This window comes from Jaculus jaculus, chromosome 23 (assembly GCF_020740685.1).
Source record: "Jaculus jaculus isolate mJacJac1 chromosome 23, mJacJac1.mat.Y.cur, whole genome shotgun sequence".
In the NCBI taxonomy this organism is placed as follows: domain Eukaryota; kingdom Metazoa; phylum Chordata; class Mammalia; order Rodentia; family Dipodidae; genus Jaculus; species Jaculus jaculus.
The window spans coordinates 4,794,267-4,799,702 of record NC_059124.1 but is presented as its reverse complement, the minus strand read 5'-3'; positions in this window follow the sequence as shown (position 1 = coordinate 4,799,702).

The window sequence follows — 5,436 nt, the reverse complement described above, 5'->3', positions numbered from 1 at the left end:
AGCCTCGAACCGGGGTCCTTAGGCTTCACAGGCAAGCGCTTAGCCGCTAAGCCATCTCTCCAGCCCTTTTTTTTATTTTAAAGAGAGAGATAATTGGTATTCCAGGGCCTCGGCTACTGTAGTCGAACTCCAGACGCTTGCACCACCTAGTGGGCATTGCAACATTGTGCTTGCTTCACCTTTGTGTGTCTGGCTTATGTGGGATCTGGAGAGTTGAACATGGGTCCTTAGCCTTCGCAGGCAAGTGCCTTAACCACCGAGCCATCTCTCCAGCCCGACCCTGTGTCATCAATAACAGAATGATGAGGGTCCATCATGTGCAGGTCTTCTGCAGGTAACCATGGCTGTGAGTTCATCAGTGCGACGGTCTTGCATGCTCAGATGACAGAGCCCCGGCATGTTCCCCCACCCTTGGGCTCTCACATTCTTTCTGTCCTGTCTCCCGTGATACTCCTAAGCCCTGGAGGGACGATGTTTATGACTTGTTTATGGCCAAACATTCATCAATTACTTGCTTTTAGCATCAGTTATGAATCTCTGCATGGACTGCCTCCCACTGCCAAATGAAAAACAAAACAAACAGGGCTGGAGAGATGGCTTGGTGCTTAAGCGCTTGCCTGTGAAGCCTAAGGACCCCGGTTCAAGGCTCGATTCCCCAGGACCCTTGTTAGCCAGATGCACAAGGGGGGCTCATGCATCTGGAGTTCGTTTGCAGTGTCTGGAAGCCCTGGAGTGCCCGTTCTCTCTCTCTCTCTCTCTTTCTCTGCCTCTTTCTCTCTCTGTCTGTTGCTTTCAAATAAATAATAAACGAAAAACAAAACAAACATACAAAAAAAGCCAAAGCTTTTCTGAGTGGGGCTGAGAGCAGAACTTTAGATGTAAAGGTAAATACTTGGGAGGCAATTTGACCAAAAATAAATCTATTTAGCAATACAGCAATAGGTGGTGCAGGGTGGAGTGGAGGAGGGGAGGACACACTGGGTTCACCACAGTGGCAGAGGTGGCATGGTCACATGGTGTATTTTAAGGAAAGGAAATAGCCAGGCATGGTAGCGCATGCCTTTAATCCCAGTACTCGGGAGGCAAAGGTAGGAGGATCACCGGGAGTTTGAGGCCACCCTGAGACTGCATAGTGAATTCCAGGTCAGCCTGTGCTAAAGCGAGACCCTACCTCGAAAAACCAAAAAATAAATATAAAGAGAGGAGCCAGGCGTGGTGGCACACGCCTTTAATCCCAGCACTCAGGAGGCAGAGGTAGGAGGATCGCCATGAGTTAGAAGCCACCTGAGACTGCATATTGAATTCCAGGTCAGCCTGTGCTAGAATGAGACCCTACCTTGAAAAACCAAAACAATAAAAGAAAATAAAGAGAGGAAAAAAAATCTTGACAAAGGAATTGAATCACAGTTTAGGCCTTTGATCCCCTTCTAACTATAGAGTCCATGGTGTTCAGTTCAGCCTGTCAGGGACTGTATGACATCAGCGATGGTCCAGTTTCTGAGCTTGCCTCCTCCCGTGTAAGGTGATGATGGTCTAAAATCTCCACCCGGATCCTTGTACAAAGAAAACAAAGAAGTGAAGGAAAACTGATCAATGAAGAGGCAGTGTGAATTAACCAAGATGACTGAGAAAAACCAGGCAGGAATGAACTGGGAGACAGCGCCATCTGCAGCTTGGGTGGAGGAATTTCAGGGCAAATCAGAGAAAGATGGACCATTTTATTGGGGACTGAAGTTGAAGACTTACTAGGCCGGACCTAGATCATAAATAAATAAAATAGCCGTGTGTGGTGGTGCACGCCTTTAATCCCAGCACTTGGGAGGTAGAGGTAGGAGGATCACCATGAGTTTTAGGCCAGCCTGAAACTACAGAATGGATTCCAGGTCAGCCTGGGCTAGAGTGAGACCCTACCTCGATAAAACAAAACATAAATAAATAAATAAAATATAAAATAAAAACTGCTAGCTGGAGAACTAACTTAGTGGTTAAGGTGTTTGCCTGCAAAGCCAAAGGACCCAGGTTCAATTCCCCAGGACCCACGTAAGCCAGCTACACAAGAGGGCACATGTATCTGGAGTTCAGTTTGCAGCAGCTAGAGGCCCTGGCGTGCCTATTCTCTCTCTGCCAGCCCCCTGCCTGTAGTAAATAATAAAATGAAACTTTAAAAAGGAAAAAAAGGTACTGCTAAATAGTTTCTGCTGCTTCTTCTGGAAGGAAATAATGGTTTTTAGAGTTGGCTTGTGTTTTAGCTTTTGGTATTTCTTTGGTAATGACCATATATGCCTGTCTTATTTGTGAGTTTGTTGTTTGTTTTCTTCCTTTTCGAGATAGGGTTTCACTCTAGCTCAGGCTGATCTGGAATTCACTATGCAGTCTCAGGGTGGCCTCTAACTCACAGTGATCCTCCTACCTCTGCCTTTTGAGTGCTGGGATTAAAGGTGTGTGCCACCATACCTGGCTCATTTCTGATTTTGTTTTAAAATTTTTGTCGTTGTTTTTTATTTATTTGAGAGTGACAGAGAGAGAAAGAATGAGAGAGAGAGAGTGAGAGAGAGAACAGGCTCGCCAGGGCCTCCAGCCACTTTAAACGAACTCCAGATGCCTGCGCCCCCTTGTGCATCTGGCTAACGTGGGTCCTAGGGAATAAAGCCTCGAACCGGGTCCTTAGTCTTCACAGGCAAGTGCTTAACCACTAAGCCATCTCTCCAGACCTCATTTCTGATTTTTAATGTCTGCTCTTAAATTACAAGTTCCCAGAGGTGGAGCTGAAGAGATGGCTTAGTGGTTAAGATACTTGCCTGCATGCCAAGGTACCCAGGTTCGATTCCCCAGGACCCACGTAAGCCAGATGCACAAGGGAGGGCACGCATCTGGAGTTTGTTTGCAGTGTGGCTGGAGGCCCTGGTACACCCATTCTCTCTGTGGCTCTCTCTCCATAAACAAAGAAAAATAAAATATTTTTTGAAAACCCAAGTTCCCAGAGGGAAAGTGTTAGAACGCGAATTTCTCTACTTTTGAACTCTGACTGCCATTTTACAATTATAAAGCTGTGTTTCCAAGAAATGACCCTGGCCCCATTTCTCAGTTACAAGTGAATTGTCATTTCCCTGAAATGGTGCAAACCGCCTTTCTACTAATTATCATTGCTACCCCTCCCCCCGCCACGTTACTTAAGCCCTAGGCAAGGCAGAATGCCTCCCAGGAATTTCAGTGAGCCCACTGTGATCAGAACTCCCTAGTCTGTAAGGGACATTAGTGGCTTCTGACCAACCCCGCCAGGACCTTTCTCAGCCTTTCCCTGAATAAAGCCGATCTTAGTTGTTGAGCCAAGTCTTTTCTCTTCTCATTTGCTGATTTTTGCCTAACGGAAAGAAACTTGCCTTATTTAGGACCAATCCCCAAATCCGGTTCCTGCCCTGTATTTAATGAATGAATAAAATTATAGGTGATTAGAATTAGTCCACTTCTTTATTTTCTTATTCCACACTAGGCCGTGAAAATCGTGAGAACCGTTTGCATGTGTTGCTTGGTGTTTTTATGTTATTTTTGTCTTTTTGAGATAGGGTCTTATTCTAGCCTGGGCGTACGTGGAGCTCTTTTTCTCGCTGTAGCCCAGGCTGGCCTCAAACTCACCGCTGTCCTCTTACCTCAGCATCCAGAGCGCTGGGATTATAGGGGGAGCCAGTGCACCTGGCTGAAAAACTTTTTTTGTTTGTTTGTTTTTGTTTTTTATAGGTAGGGTCTCACTCTAGCTCAGGCCATCCTGGAATTTGCTATGTAGTCTCAGGGTGGTCTCGAACTCATGATGATCCTCGTACTTCTGTCTCCTGAGTGCTGGGATTAAAGGCGTGTGCCACCATGCCAGGCAGAACATTTTTTTTTTTAATTTATTTATTTATTTATTTATTTGAGAGCGACAGACACAGAGAGAAAGACAGACAGAGAGAAGGACAGATAGAGGGAGAGAGAGAGAATGGGGGCGCCAGGGCTTCCAGCCTCTGCAAACGAACTCCAGACTCGTGCACCCCCTTGTGCATCTGGCTAACGTGGGACCTGGGGAACTGAGCCTCGAACCGGGGTCCTTAGGCTTCACAGGCAAGCGCTTAACCGCTAAGCCATCTCTCCAGCCCCATTTTTTATGACTGTTCTCTACTGTGTACCGTTGGCATTGAACACTGCCTTCTGTAGAATTCACATTCACCAGTCATTGAATGAATGAATAAATGTTCTAAAAATGAGGAAGGGCTGGAGAGTTAGTTTAGGGATTAAGGCACTTGCCTGCAAAGCCTAAGGATCCAGGTTTGAGTCCCCAGTACCCACATAAGCACAAGGTGGCATATGCATCTAGAATTCATTTGCAGTGGCTAGAGGCCCTGGGGTGCCCATTCTCTATCAGAATCTTTCTTTCTCTCTCAAATCAATAAATAGATAAATAAATAAATCAATACAATATGTTAAACGTGAGGAAATTGTCCTCATCTATATTCCTTTGTCAAGGTTAAGGAAAATAATTTGGGAAGCTGGGCATGGTGGCACATGCTTTCAATCATAGCACTCGGGAGGCAGAGGTAGGAGGATCGCCGTGAGTTCGAGGCCACCCTGAGACTCCATAGTGAATTCCAGGTCAGCCTGGGCTAGAGGAGACCCTACCTCGAAAAACCAATAAATAAATAAATAAAAGTGTAAAATAAATAACTTGGGAAAGCAAAATACCTGACATTTACATTGGCATCTGAGCTACTGAAGCATAGAGGCAGCATTTTGGGAGGGGCCTTTGTGGGGGGCGGGCAGGGCCTTACACGGTAACCGAGCAGGGAGTTAGGAATCCCCGAAGGTTATAAACACACTTACCAGGGAAGGGCAACTTCTCTTGGCAGCTCCTTTATGAGTCACGAACCTCCAGGTTCTGGTGAGTTTCCCCTTCTTGGCCCAGCTCGGGTACAGAACCCCTAACCCTCCTTCCCACACGAGCTCTCCCCCCCCCCCCCCCCGCCCTTCATACATAGGAGCTCTTTGTACTTTCTTTTCTTTCCTGTCTCTCTTGGGATTTCAGACCATGTGGGTGTTTTCATTTTCCTTCCCTTGGTTCTTTGACTGCCCTCAATAAATACAATAATTTAATAGTTATCCTTCTCAGTCCTATTTTATCCAATTCTTTGGTTAGAAGTAGACATGAACGCAGGATTTTGGGTTCAAGGACTGTATTTCTGAACCCCGAATGCCTGCTTCACTTGTAAGTGATTGGATTACAGACATGTGCCATCACGTGTGACTCTAGACAGGTTTTATTTTATTTATTTATTTACTTTTTTGAGGTAGGGTCTCACCGTAGCTCAGGCTGACCTGGAATTCACTATGGAGTCTCAGGGTGGCCTCACACTCACTGCGATTCTCCTACCTCTGCCTCCCAAGTGCTGAGATTAAAAGCATGCACCA